Here is a 15,930-nt window from a genome sequence, read left to right as displayed (position 1 = left end):
AAATCAGACTCTGCCAATCAGTTTGCTCGATATGTATCTGGAAAATAGAGGCTGCAATCCTTGACACATTGGCTGCATGTTAATTCCAATTTATTGCCATTGAAGTTACACACAGGTAGCGGTATGCAGGAATTCAGTCTTCGTGGGCAATGTATATATTATGAGAGAGGCATGAAAGCTGCATTTGCTGTGGAACTGAAGGAGTGAAATTGGATATTCTAGTGCTCTGATATCAGTAATAAACACATCCTATTCCTCACTATACAGCCTAAGCAATTACACACTCCAATGTCACCCACATATTTAAGTGTATCCAATATTGGGTGGGGGGCACATACCAGGAGAACTGATTTTTTCAGCATGTGAAATGGTTTAAATGATACGATGAAGAAGCCAGTTTTCATATTTTATTATCAAAAATAGCATGGAAATACCATTTTCCATGCATGGTACATCAGGCAGCCTGTAAGGAAATGCAAGTATTTTAAAATTATTTATCTAAAGGCAGAGTGTCAAGGATTCAGTTCAGTGAATTTGGGGATAACTGCTGGCCAGTTGAAGCAATAGAAATTCATTTATTGTAACTGATCCTTTATTATTAAGGTGAAATTGAAAAAGAATGGCTAGGGGAGAAAGACAATTAACTGTTGCGAACACCATTAAAAGTTTTGGGCTTTCTTCAGATGACTAAAATGAAAGGATGCAAAGCTTTGTTACAAATATATTTCACTCCACAGCTAGCTTTTCATCTGGGCAATCATCATTGCTGTAGTCATTTCAGTCAGATTACACAGAAGGGTTAAGTAATTATTACAGAGAGAGTGTGGTATAGTGGTTAGAGTGTTGGGCTAGAACCTGGGAGACCAGGGTTTGAAACCCCACTTGGGTTTAGCTGTGAACAGATTTGACTTGTCTTACCTAGGTTTAACTCAACCTGACTGACTTTGACTTGACATACTTAACTAGATCTGCCTTAAACTGACCTGCCTTGTTGTAATTTACAGTAATAACTAATAGGCCTAGCTGACTGGTCTCAACTTATTTCTGCTTGAGTCTCCTCTTCCCTTGTGGGTCCCAAACTGACAAAGCAGGGTAGATATGGCCTCAGAGGCTCATGTCTCTAGATTAGTGAAGCAAGCAACTAATCCAATATAGTTTAGCCTTGAATTAGTAGAAAAGTAATAGCAAAGGTGAGGAAAATGACTGAGTGAATGTAGGCCACTAAATTGGGTAGTAACTAACATTTCACAACTTCTGGATATAAGTTGTATTTTTTGCCACATTGCTGTGCATTTCATAGGAAGCTGCCTTACCCCCGTCATGCCATTGGTCCATTTAGCTCAGTAATGTCAACACTGACTGGCAGGGCTCTCAAAGATTTCAGACAGAGGACATTCTCAGTCCTATATGGACTGCTGGATATTTAACTGGGACTTTCTGCATGAAAAGCAATTGCTCACCCACTGATCTACAGCCCTTCCTCAACACCTGTGGGTTGACCATGCTAATTATCCAATTATTGAAAGCTAAGCATACTTTGCTGTTTTCAAAATTGCCTGTGAGGAATTCCATGAAACAAGGGATTTCAATAATAGATTGTTTGTGGGCTGCCAGCACTGTCTTTTTAATACGAAGATCACTGATTAAAATGCAGATCTTTTGTATTATTTTTTTGATCCAGCTTCTATTTTGATCCAACCAATTTATTGACAAATGCTTTCAGATGTAATTATAACACAATGGATATGGGTGTCCTTAATTTCCCTATTTAATAATTTTCTGTCTGAAGAGGAATGTTCTCTGAATATTAAAGCTAGCTATTGGTCTGTTGCCAGTGCTAGCATTGATCAATAGATTCCTTTATTGGACTGAACCTCTCCTTGCCTCAGACTTAGAGAACAAATAAATGTGGTAGTGCTGAAAAGTTCTACAGAGATGCCCTGGTACACCTATGCAAAATGAATCGATCTCTGGGGTGCCCTGATGGCTTTATGACTAATAATGCCCTTCCATTTTCTTAGACTTGTTTTCTATTTACTAAGAACTTTCCATGTAGCAAAAAGAGGAAGCAGAAATGCTGAGCCTCCAGAGAACTCAGAGCAGAGGGTGGTTAGGGAGGAAAGCGTCCCTAAGCAACAAAAGAAACAAGCTCTTAATTGCTTTGTTTTTGTTTTGTTCTGGTGCTTTCATTAGGAGATCTGCACCTCAATCCTATACATGCAATCCCATGCTTGGGAGTGCTAAGTATCACTTAGCTCAGTGGCCCTGACTCCTGGGAAAAGCAGAATATGGTGTGGGCAGTTCAGTGTAAACCGACCACTAATGCACCATAATTGTGTCACTCATAGGTCGCAGAATATACTTGGGGGGGGGGGGAATCCAAGCACACATTTTAGAGGGGGCCACCTTATTGTTCAATGTTTTATTGCATACTTGGAAATGACAATATTGGTTTATATAACCCGATCAGCACCTTATCCACTGTACTGAATAAGATGTGAAATACCAAAGGATACCCAGGTGGAAAACTCACAAGAAAAGAGAGCGTCTATATATTATTCTGGGTTGCTTCCATTTCCACCCTTACACACACCAACAACATGTTAACCAAATACTAAAATAACTTAATAAAATCACTTTTCATGATTTCTCTATAATAATTCTTGACATCCGTCTCGGAAGGCAATGAGTGTGCCTTTAGGGATGAAGTCAAACTGTTGGAAGGTTGTACCTGCTGTGGGTGTAGAGACAGATATGGGAGAGACATGTTTTGTTGCAGCTGGGGCAGATGAAGGCGTCTGGTTGTGCTGCTGCAGATGCACCGTGGCATTTAGAATAGAATCATAGAATAGAATCATAGAGTTGGAAGAGACCACAAGGGCCATTGAGTCCAACCTCCTGTCCAACCTCTTTGTGCTCCTCCCAGTGGTCATTCCTCCTCTGGTCACTGCTGTGGATACTGACCTGGCTGTCTCCAGGCACTGTGGTTGTCTGCAAGGGATTCCCACAGGGCAGGGTTGATGTTTCCAGCCTTCATGTGACATTTGCAGACATCTTTGAAATAGTTGGTTTGCCAATGGGCCTGGTGCCTGAAGCCAGCTCCCCGCAGATCCTTGGGGATCCTGCTATATTCCATTCTGTGGCCATGAAGGCTGGAAACATCAACCCTACTGAGACAGGAATGCAAACCTGGGAATGTGGGCTTGGGAGAGCACACTTTTGTTCAAAATTGTGTCCTGCCATGGGATATCCAAAATCTTCCTGACGTAGCACATGTGGAAGGCTTTGAGGCACCACTCCTGGCTGTTGTAAGTTGTGCAAATTTTGCTTTGGTATCTGACAATGTCTGGTGCACTTAGGTATAAAGGGAGGTGGGGCTCATGCATGTGAATCTGCCAAAGGAACTGATTATGCTTGAAGCCTCTTCTTCAAGAGTCTACAATTAAATGCTGCTACAGTGGTACCTCAGGTTACATACGCTTCAGGTTACAGACTCTGCTGTATCACTGAGCTGCTTGGAAGCAGTCATTGAGATGTACTTGGCAGAGGTAACACTGGAATTTAAAACAAATACATGAATTAATTTAGGATGAAGGTTTTAAAGTACAGTGGTACCTCGGGTTACATACGCTTCAGGTTACAGACTCCGCTAACCCAAAAATAGTGCTTCAGGTTAAGAACTTTGGTTCAGGATGAGAACAGAAATCGTGCAGCGGTGGTGCAGTGGCAGCAGGAGGCCCATTAGCTAAAGAGGTCTTCAGGTTAAGAACAGTTTCAGCTTAAGTACGGACCTCCGGAACGAATTATGTACTTAACCTGAGGTACCACTGTATTGCTTTAAGATTTATGTTTGCATGTTGAGCAGCAAGTACAAATGCAAATACAAAATCAGTCTGGGAGGGGGAAGAACTAGCTTTGGGGGGGGTGTTGTTTTCTTTTTCCTGAGAAATGATGCTCATTCACTTTGAAACCCCCACATACGGTATTCTTGTTGCTTTCCAAAATAATTGAAAACAGTTAGGCACTGGGCTTATTTTCCCTTTCCTCATTTGTAGAACTTAACAATTAAGGAGCTCTGTGGTATACTGGTAGGTAGCCTAGGGACACAAATGCTCCTCTTCATTGTGTGCATTCATAATTTCACCCGTGACTTAAAAGTTTCTGGAATTAATAAGGAATCCAGTTTGTTCCTTCATTCACACATGACATATTTTTCTACACATGAGGAGTCTTGACCCCCCCTTGGGTACATGTTTTTCTTTTGTGGCCAATAAAATGTTCCCAAGCAATGGTAACTTCTGAAGCAGTAAAAGGAAGAAAATGTTCCAAGCTGACAGGAGAAGCAGATTTAGTATTATCGTTGCCCCCCACCCCGTCCGTTTCATGACATTAAATGGCAAACATCATACTCTTACATCTCAAGCAGACACAATTTGAAAAATGACTCTGTGATGAATAGTAAGGTTTTTAATCACTGTCTCCAGCTAAGTGCTCTGCAAGATCCCAAAGCAGCTGGAAAGCTCCTTTATGTCTTTGGACAAGGAAATAGCCTGCAGTATCTAACTCTGTTATATAATTGCACTCTTGTGTCAAGCTGATATCAGAAAAGCCAAAGAACAGGATGCACCAGTCATGTATACTTTCAAGGACGGATCTGAGTGAGTTCACACAAGACAAGTCTATCACTCAGGATCTACAGTACAGTGTAATACTTTGCATGTGTGAAACAGTCCTTGGAGATCAAACCCCTGAGATGCACAAACTCATCCCAAGTCACCCAGTGTTGTTCTATCAACATGCATGCGTCAATCTTCTCTCATTATGTTTGAAATAGTGTTTACTTGCAACAGATTGATCTGTTTTTATCATGAGGATTGCTCTGAATTCCAATGAGACCTTAGATGGGATTTCAGAATGATTCCCACAAGCCCCTCTGACATTTGCAGTCCTCTCTAGGCACAGCTGGCCCACCTATGAGGCAAGGTGAGGAGGTGGCCACAGGTGGCTGGCTCCACTGGGGCAGCAGATCCCGATGTACATTTTAGGCTTGTCGAAAGGTCTGCACTAAAGGCATTGATGCTGATAATGCCACCAGAACTTGCTAATGGTGCCGTATTGAAGGAAGACAGGCCATTTCTCCATGACTTTAAGTTTCTGGGATTAATACAAAATCAGGCTTTCCCCTTCATTCACACATAACTTATTACTCTTCACATGAGCAGTCTTGACCTCATTCAACATTTGATGTTGGATGTCAAATGTTGAATAGGAAGTACTTGCAAATATATCTGGAGAATATTCATGATGAAAACTGGCAGCGGATGAGGGCAGGGAGTTTATTTCAGTTTTATTTCCAATTTGGGTTGTATTTCAGAAGTTCTTTGCATTGGTAAAAGACGTCACTTCCTACCTCTCTAGATACATGCTTGGTATTTGTTTCTCCTTGTATACAGCGACATTGGATTATTTATGACTTTTTATGCTGTCAGAAAATCATTTCAGTATTCACTGGGGGGAAAGATACCTCCTTAAAGTCTAGAAAGCTGTTTGGTACAAAGAATACCTTTTTCTGCTGTAGTGTTTAATTTATGGATTAACTACGAGTCATGCCTTTTGTATTCATAAACACAATTTCCCTATGGAGGAGGGAATAGCTAATAAGCCACAATTCTCTTTCTCAGTGTTTTGTTTTCCATACAAGCCCCATATTCATTCATTCCTTGCTCCCCCACCCTCATAAATTTCAAAGGGCTACAGCCTCCCACATTCAATATGTGGGAGAAAAGCAGTGGCAGAGGAATATACTGATCACTATAGCAAATTCCAACTTACAAAGAAGTCTGCCTCTTTTATGAGTAGGAGGCAAATGTGTCTCACCAGAAGAGTTGGGTAGTCCAAGCTGGAAGCAAGGGCTGTTAGACACAGTTCAGAAGTAGCCTAATAAGAGCAAGGCAGATGGCTGACTGGTATGGGGGAGGGGGAAGGTAAAAGGTACAGACAAAAAAGGATGGAGGGAAGCCAAAAGATGAGGTTGAAAACACCTCATTACAGATATTTAAATGCCATCATCACAGAGGTGTCTGTGGAGGGGATATATTCATTGAAAATGTTGATGTGTTTTTTGTTTGTTTTTTAAAGGAACCTACCTGTTAAGTCTGGCACCAGAGGTCCTTCTCTAAATATCTCTGCCACTTGGTAGGCTTAATAAAAAAATACTTTTACTGATAAGCTACCATATGACTGGGTTGCCCAGAGAGCCACATTTTAGACATTTTTTTAAAAAAGGATTTTCAAGGATTTAAACTGATTTTATGTCTTTATTTTTTGAATTTTTACTGCTGCTGCAATAATTGCTTTTGTTTCTGGTGTTTTTGATCTGTTTTATATTTGTTTTATGGTTGTAGGCTATCTTGAAATTCTAGATTAATAAAATTAGGTTTTAAAAGAGAAAAAAGAAAACATTTGCTCACTGGTTGTATTGACAATGATGGGGCATGTGTTGGAAATAGGAGGTGTAATAAGAAAGGGCAATGGGAAAACATATAGGAACAAAGCTTAGCAACACCTTTTACTTTGAAACATCCTTGATGATCAATCAAACATCTTCTTGCTTCCCAGCCCATCAGGCCCCAGTTCATTCATAGCCAAGCAGTACTGGATGAGCCAGAGACAGGCTAGGTCAGGATGGAAAATTTGTGCTGTCTCTTCTATAATGGATCATGCCCATTAGTAGTTGTTGTTGTTGTTTGTTTTTTTTTGTAAATCTAAAATTTTACAGCCAATCACCCATAGCAGGAGTCAAACATCAGCTCCAGTTTAGGGGGAGTGGGGCAGAGAGATTGTTTCTGGTTCTTACATTACTCATTTTCTGCTATAATTTATTTGATTTTTTTTCACATTTATCAAACAAATCATGGATGCTTCCTGTCAATACCTTGTCTAATTAATTTAAACCAGTAAAGAAGCTCTCTTCAAAAGACCTAACTTGCATTTGTTTTCTCAGTTGTTTATATCAGTTTTATTCACCATTTGTTATTTTGGAGACCATTTGTTTTAAATCACTTGGTCTGGTATTGATAGAAATTTGTCCTAATGTAAAAAGGTAAAGGTACCCCTGACCATTAGGTCCAGTTGCGGACGACTCTGGGGTTGCGGTGCTCATCTTTCTCTATAGGCCGAGGGAGCCGGCGTTTATCCACAGACAGCGGATCTGGGTCATGTGGCCAGCATGACTAAGCCTCTTCTGACGAACCAGAGCAGTGCATGGAAATGCCGTTTACCTTCCTGCCGGAGTGGTACCTATTTATCTACTTGCACTTTGACGTGCTTTCGAACTGCTAGGTGGGCAGGAGCTGGGACCGAGCAACGGGAGCTCACCCCGTCGCAGGGATTTGAATCGAACCTTCTGATCGGCAAGCCCTAGGCTCAGTTGTTTAGACCACAGTGCCACCTGTCCCCTGTCCTTAATGTAGTCACCCTTTTTTAGACTCTTTTGATAGACCGCATGTGTTAGCCCATTTGAATGAGCCAGAGTTCATTTAAAAACCATTCTTTTATGAGACCTATAGCACTTATTCCTTTGTTCCTCTTTTCCACCTTTAAAGTCCACAAGGTCTTTTTAATGGAGAGAGGAAATGCATAAACATGGATTTTAATACAGCTGTTGATCATATAAGAACCAAGCTTTCCTTTCTCACAGCACTCTTTTTGGCGCTGCACCTTCCAGCTGAGGTTATGGAGGAACTTCCACTAAAAACTTCTGTTTCTCATCAGTCACAACTTGAAAAAACAATTCCCACAGAGTGGAGTCTTCCATGCCTAATTTTCATGCAAAGTTAACACTTCTCTTGCATATTTGACTGAAATAAAAGTCATTCATCCATTTTTGAGCTATGTGAACTTTTTAAAAGTATTTTGTGTAGTGTACAATGGTGTACACTGATGTGTCACTGTAGCTTATTAATACAACCCTATCCAAATCTTGTAGTCAATTATTCATAGCTTTTTCTAGCATAGATGGGGGACATCAGGGTTGCCTCCAGTACATAAGGAAAGAATCTTGGTGGACGACAAGCTTAACATGAGTCAACAATGTGATGCAGCAGCAAAAAAAAGTTAATGCTGTTCTAGGCTGCATTAAAAAAAAATGTAGTGTCCTGATTATGGGAAGTAATTATCCCGTTCTATTCTACCTTGGTCAGACTACTCCTGGAATACTGTTTCCAGGGGCACCACAATTTAAGAAGCATATTGACAAGCTGGAATGTGTGAAGAGGAAGGGTGACCAAGAGGGTCGGAGGACCTAGCCTTATGAGGAGCAGTTCAGGGAATTGTGTATGTTTAATCTAGTAAAGAGAAGACTGAGAGGAAATAAGATAGCAATCTTCAAACATCAAAAGGACCAGGTGTGCCATCTCTCCCTCAGGACTGTGGGTGCCTGCAGTTGTAATGAGGACATGCGACATCACACGCACATGTGCAGGCATGTGCTTGTGCTGTTGGAAGGCCATGTTGCGGTGGTAGCTCTTCTTCCTCCTCCTCTCCAGTCAGCGAGGGCCCCTTTTCCGCGGAGGAGGGGGAAAGGGTGCCACACGCGCTGGCTGTAGAGGATGAAGCTGAACTGCTTCTCTCTGAGGCCGCACCACTGCTGCCCTTCGGATTTGCTCACTGACTTTGTGGGTCCCCTGGAGTTGGCTTCTATGGGAAGGGCTGTCACATGGAGGATGAAGCAAGCTTGTTTTCTCCTGTTTGGGAGCATAGGACCCGAACCAATGGCTTCAAGTTACATGAAAGGAGATTTTGACTAGGAAGAACTTTCTGACAGCAAGAACTGTACAAAAGTGGAATAGACTCCCACAAGAGGTGGTAGACTCTCTTAAATATACTTAGAGTCCTGTAGTGATTTCATGCTCTTTATTGCAGCTTGTAAAACAGTGATTGAATTGCCCCCCAAACCTCAGGCTTTTATATACATTATTTACACAATGAGTCCCGTCTGATTGGCTGATTCTGCTTCCCTCCTGGAGCCTGATTGGTCTTTTCCTGCAGGCCAGTCAGTTGCATTCTACGATCCTACCAGGCTAATAGGCTGATTAACTTCCTTCTGGAACCTGGTCTTTTCCTGGAAGCCAGTCAGTTGTTGCATTCTAGGATCCTACTTGCCTATTTTTCTAGGATCCAAGCTTAGTACATAACACTCTTCTTCCTTGGAGCTTATTAAGCAGAGGTTGAACAGCCATCTGCCATGGATAATCTAGCTGACATTCCTGCACTGCAAGGAGTTAGACTAGATTAGATGACCTTCGGGATCCTTTCCAACTCTACAATCCAATGATTCCATGACTCTTGCAGCAAAGTGAAAAGTGACTTAAGTTAACCACTTGCACCATAGAGAATGCATATGGAAAAAACAGGGAGGAGTCTTGGGTAGATATCCCATACATTTGCTGTATAGAACCTTAAAAGTTTGCAATCTTGTTAAATGGCTACTTTCAGGCCTTCTCATGAAAGCAGGAGCCATCGGGGGCAGGGACATTGGGCAGGGTCCGTGTGCTACACGTCTTAATTTCAACACAGATAATATAACGTCTGAATGGGGATGGGAGAGAAAGAAAGCTCATACTGTGAAATATCCTGAGTGGCATTACATTTTGTTCATTTAATTGATTCTACTTGTGAATCGCTTCCCATAAAATATGTTGAAATGGTTTCACTGTGAAAACACTTGCATATGTAAAAAGAGTTTCAAAACCTATTGACATGCAGTTTGAATTAATGTGATTAATACATGCAACAGTGCCATGTGAGCAAATGACGAATGGTTGCTGGTTCACTGTCAACTCAGGAAGTTAAAGCAGTGAGGGTCCTCTCCCTTCAACGTCAAAATGTCACCAGCTGCCACTGATCTGGTCAGTGCCTGGAGGGAAGAGTTCTTGGAAATCACATGTTTTACCTCCTCAGGTTCCATGACGGAGGAAAGGTGGAATAGAAATGAAAGTAAACATGCTGTCATGTTCTTCTTAAACTGAGAGCTGCACTTCCTCATAATTATGCCAGAGCGATGTACTATAAGTTTATCCCAGTCACATCTTTGAGGCACATTCAGATCAGAAGGTTGCACAAAAAACCTTGCCCAAGAGAAACTTTTTTTAAAGGCTTGATTAAAAGAAAAGGGGAGGGGAACCCTTTCACCCAAACAGCCACAATCAATTTCTAGAAGTAGTTCAGTTAATACCATCTGAACTTTAGCTAGACCATTGTGAATACAGAATTGATCAAACGGCTCTTTGAAGAGCATAGAAGTCCTCAGGTAATTAAAAAAAAAAGTGGTGTTGTTCCAAAAGAGTTTCTTTCTGGTTTCTTTTTCTAAAACCTGTTGGGTTGGCGTAATTAGTGTCCCTTCGGGACTGGGTTCAAGCTACTGACAAATTCTAATAATGACCAGGCCTCACACTCCTCTCCCAGCTGGGCACCAAATTGGAGCTGGAAGCAAAAACATCCTTTTCTTCAGCAGAATTGGTTGGGGGAGCATTCTTCTGGTTGGCTTACATAGATTATTTCACATGCATAAACACCAGTGATCCCTTATCTTTCACTCCGTGAACCATTAAAAAGCTTCAGTCCTTGGAATCCAATGACTATTCAAAAGAATATACTTAGAAAACACTAAAATATTGATTTTCTAACTTGGAATGAGAGTGTATTTCCTTTTAGCTAAACACAGCAATGGATCTAGAGCTGATAGCTTTTCTACTAGATCTTATGGTATATTTGCTCATGATTAGAACAAGGTCTTAGGACAGCCAGATGCAAGGAAAGGGCATCCCAAAATGTAACCTCTTTGCAGAAATGGGGCTGGTCCATTAAGGGGTAAAAATAATAGTATCTGCTCAATAGGGATGGGGAAGACATTCCCATTTTAATGCACTTTCCAAAACAGAATGTGAACCGAAACACAATTATCTTTCAAAATTCACACTTCTCCAAATTTTGTGATGCAGTTTTACAACCACATGATATTAAAAGTGTGCATCAGAGGAAAATGTACATAAAGATGCACACGTTGGTTAAAATGACATATAAAAGTGCACTATATAAGGGGAAATTTTCTTTGCAAAAAAAGTGGGAGAAATTTGCACTAAAATGCTGGTGAATTTTTCATGAGGTCTTTTTTTTATTTTTAATGCAAACTGATGCAGAAGCATGGAGAGCTGAACCAAAGACTGGAAAAATGAGAAACTGAAGTAGGCAGATCCCTACTGCTCCACTTCCACTTGCACTACTATTTGAAGCATAGAAGCCCCCTGCCCTCTTCTGAATATGGCCACCCCATTCGGTCTTTTGGAACACTCTTCATCTTGCTGTAAGAATGACTTTGCTTGTCTCTCTGTTCATTCGCATAGTGCATGTTGGCTTTCATGCCCAGTTAAACTGGAAGGCAAGCACTTCACGTGCATCTCTGTACAATGCATTTTTAATGTGGAAGAAGTCAAAGTCGAATCACATTTGTCTTCTTGTTAAGGATGGCCGGTGATCCTGATTTCTCCTGAAATTAGCTCTGTACATGCGTTCATTTGTGTTTGTTACCATGTTCAGTGTTTGCAAGTATCTGGTATCAAATATAGTGAGCAACTGGTCTCAGTGGAATGCTTTAATGCATATTTCAGCACTGGGGGAGCGGTGTTGGCTACCAGTTCTTCTACTCAAATAGACTTTTGCATGAGTAGTGGCTTCATTGGTTTCTTGCATGCCTGTTCATTAGCTGCAAATTGAACCAGGGCTATACCTGGTTCAAAAACACATGGCTGAATTGAGTTACCTCATGGAGCCTCAGATACCACTGACCCACCTGCTCAGGAGTGGAGGAAACTAATAGCTCTTAGATGAAAGCCTGTGCCATTGCCTCTTCCAGTCTTAACAGTATATGCCCCTCTGGGAGAGAAGCATCAACCACTTCATTACGACAGGCATTTTGTTCTGACCTACTGAGTAGCTAAGCCTTGCTGTCACTTCGGACATGTCCGTAGCCTAGTATCTTGACTCTTTACTGCAGATTAGGAAGTGGCTAATTAATTCTATTAACAATATTTATTAAAACTAACTGTTTTCTATTTGGAGGAAGCATGAAAGCAAATCTTATGCCTCTGTGGTTTATATTCAGGGAGGAAATTAATAGAACAGTCCCATACATGTCTATTCAGAAGTATGTCCAGGAAACTTTCAGATTAAGATGGCACCAAATTATTAATTGACTGATAAGCACTGAGCATTGCTTATCAATGCTGGAAGGTATCTACATGTCTGGAAGGTATCTAAACATCATCTTACTGGCCTAGCATTTTGTACAACCCAGCTTCTTCATACAAACCTTTCTAAATGTTCAACATGGATAGAAATGGGAAGATTTTGTCAGGAGAGATGCTCTAGGTTAAGAGAAACATTAATTTAAAGAAAGTGATCAGACTTCACCCTTGTGTAAGACTATTTTGGTGAGAATTTGGAAAGTCACATCTATGGGAAACAACTTCTGCTCTTTGGGAGAGACAAAATGGGTTCTGCTTATCACAAACTCAGTCATTCTCTCTCTGGGGTCAGCTCTCTGTTTTCATTATGCAGCCTTATTTCTTTCTGCAAAGTACTGTGAAACCTCTTGTGAAACAAATGATTCTAGGGCAGTACATGATTCCTTCACATCTCATTATTAGCAGTCACTGAACATGCCTTCATTCCTTGCCAGGCCGAACACGAGATGAGAGATTGGCCAGTTTTAACTTGGAAGGAAGAAGGTTAGGGGAGATGTGAAAAAGCACACTTGGAAGATAGCAGAACAAGTGACACAGCTGAGGGAGGAGAAAATGGAACAAGGCAAGAGCTGTACAGTGAACCCAGTGTGGAAACCTACTAGCTTAAATTGAAAGCTAGGCCAAAAAATTATTCTACCCTTAGAAAATTTGAAGGGGGAGGGGGAAACTCTTGATGAAATTGAGTGGAGTACAGGGATTTTGATGCACTTCCATTACATTTGAAGTGATTGAGGGGTGTTTGTGAAGGTCCTATTTTCGTTCCACAATTCACCACACCCCAGTGTGCTATGTTGTGCCCCCTGGAGCCTGTGTTTCATTTAAAGCAGTAGGAGAGACAACACGAGGTAACTCTTCCCATGGGGATTTTCCAGGGAAGTCAGGGAGGTTAGTGAGTGGTGGGAAAATGTTTACTGAAAAAAGAACACATATAACATCTTTGGATACATTGCAATGATAAAGTAAGCGCAAAACCCTGCGCAGGCTAAAATTCTAAATAAATTCTCCAGTGCCCTAAGAATGAGGCCTAACAATGGAAGCCACTTTTGCAGAGGAAGGAAACTTTCGAGAAAATGGAGGACAGATTCCAGCACACTGCTAATTAAATTAAATCATATGTTTAAGCTGGGGGGGGGGGAATAGCTCTGTGCCTTTGCAGAAGTAGTCTGCCATGGATTGTAAGTCTGCTTACAATCCTCAGAGCTCTTTTCTACAGTTCAACAGCTTCCTGGTTGTGGCACACTGTACTCCAGATTACGTACATTGAGTGGTATTCAACTAAGTTTTACTCAGACCTGTTGAAATCAGTGGGTTGGACTTAATCATTTCCCTTAATTTCAGCAGGTCTATTCCAAGTAAAACCTGGCTGAATTCCACCCATTAATTTGTAAAGTCTGAATAGATAATCCTGTTTATCAAGTAGACTCAGTGACTTATTGTTAGCTTCTTTTTTGAAGAAACACCTATGCAGGTTGATATAGAAGTTTGAAATTTTTGAAGAAACACCTATGCAGGTTGATATAGAAGTCAGACCTCCTGCATCCGGTGACAATTATTTCCTAGTAAGTGGTAAGAATTTCATGCTTGGAGAGAGAGAGAGAGAGAGAGAGAGAGAGAGAGAGAGAGAAGAAGAAAAAAGAAGGAGGAGGAGGAGGAGGAGGAGGAGGCGGAGGAGGAGGAGGAGGACCTTCATACAACCACTAAATATTTTGTTCAAGCCAAACTTTAATTTGCATCAGTCAAAATAGAGTGGCTGGCTTGAAACCACTAAGATTCTTTTTGCATTGTGGGTGATGAAAGAAAATATACTAGGCAAAGTGGGGTGTTGATCTTAATCAGAGCTGGTGACTCCTAATAATAATAATAATAATAATAATAATAATAATAATAATAATTTATTATTTATTCCCCACCCATCTGGCTGGGTTTCCCCAACCACTCTGGGCAGCTTCCAACAAAACACTAAAATACAATAACCTATTAAACATTAAAAGCTTCCCTAAACAGGGCTGCCTTCAGATGTCTTCTAAAAGTTTGGTAGTTAATTTTCTCTTTGACATCTGGTAGGAGGGCGTTCCACAGGGCGGGTGCCACTACCGAGAAGGCCCTCTGCCTGGTTCCCTGTAACTTGGCTTCTTGCAGCAAGGGAACCGCCAGAAGGCCCTCGACAGTGGACCTCAGCGTCCGGGCAGAACCATGGAGGTGGAAATGCTCCTTCAGGTACCGAGGCTCTGTAGGGGATTTTGTGGGATTGTGTGACTCTGTAGGGGATTTTGCATTCCAGCAAGTCAGAGGTAACCATTTAGGGCAGGTTGTATGTAGCGGTGGTAGCTCAGTGGTTGTGACCAGCTTTGAGAACCCAAGAATCCTCAGCCAAGAAAGGGAGAGTTCTAATGTTTCCCTAGTCTTTCATGTTGGAATGCACACATATGAGCAACATTCAGAAATAATTGCTCGTAAAGACCTGCATTTGCAAGTTTCTTCAGGCTGGTGTTGAAAATCAGAGTTCAAAGTAAAGGAGAGCTGTGCTTCTGGGTGTACTGTGATGGCTTTAAAAGCTTCCAACAAGGCAGTAATGACTCACAGTTGTTAGGGACAGAGCTCTACAATGGCATCCACATGCCAATGTCATGGTGCTTAAACCTCATTCTAGGGATGGATCAGAAGTGGTTAGGAGAGATGTCTAGGAATTTATAGCCCGCAAAGTGCAGATGGGAACAATGATGTTTTTAAATGAATAAAGCAACAACAGTCTCAACTGGATTCACAGCTTGGTCATGTAATTTCAGACCTCCCCTTCCCATTAAGTAAGGATGCTTGCATTTAAGCTAATTTAGTGCCATCTACTTCAATGAGAGTCCATTAGCTTATAACCAAACACACAGGTTTGGGGGTTGAAGGTCACACTGTTCATTTACGATTGCCAGATGACCACCAAAAATAGCTCAACCTGCACTTGGGCCTTTATCAGAGGATTGATTTTCAGGAGTCAGAAGATTAATCTTGTTGCTGCATGGAGAGAAACATTATCAGCAAATCTCTGCAGAGCAAGCGACTATTAAAAGCATGTTGCACAGGGCCCTGTAAAACCCTACAGATAAAAAAACAAAAACCAGCAGCGGGGGTCATGCAGGCTTCAGAAAAGAAAATATTTTAATAATCAGTCTTTGAGAGGAGAGATATGGAAAAGGTAAAGCACAACAGGAAACTGTCAAAATTAAGAAAAACCTCTATTTTGCTAACCAAAAATGTCACAGAATACTTTACAAGCTTTTGAGTTCTCCTGAACTCTTCATCCAACTAGAATACTGCAAGGCATTTGAAGACGGTTCAGCTAGTGCAGAATTCAGAAGACAGATTATTGACTGGGACCAGGAAGCCTGAACATACTACGTTGATTATGACCCAACTGCACTGGTTACTGGTTGGTTTCCAGGTTCCATTCATAGTGCTGGTTTTGACCTTTAAAGCCCTATGTGCCTCAATCTGGCTCTCCCATGTGACCCAATAATAAATGTAATAAATAATAATAGACTGTAAACAAAGCAGGTGGCAGAAAGCAGGAGTCTGCATTTAGTCACAGTCCGAACATGAAATGTGGGAGGAGGAGGTAGACACTCAAATGAGCCCC

The sequence above is a fragment of the Podarcis erhardii genome (genome assembly GCF_964252035.2).
Source record: "Podarcis erhardii genome assembly, chromosome: 3".
NCBI lineage: Eukaryota > Metazoa > Chordata > Lepidosauria > Squamata > Lacertidae > Podarcis > Podarcis erhardii.
This window is presented reverse-complemented; position numbering follows the sequence as displayed.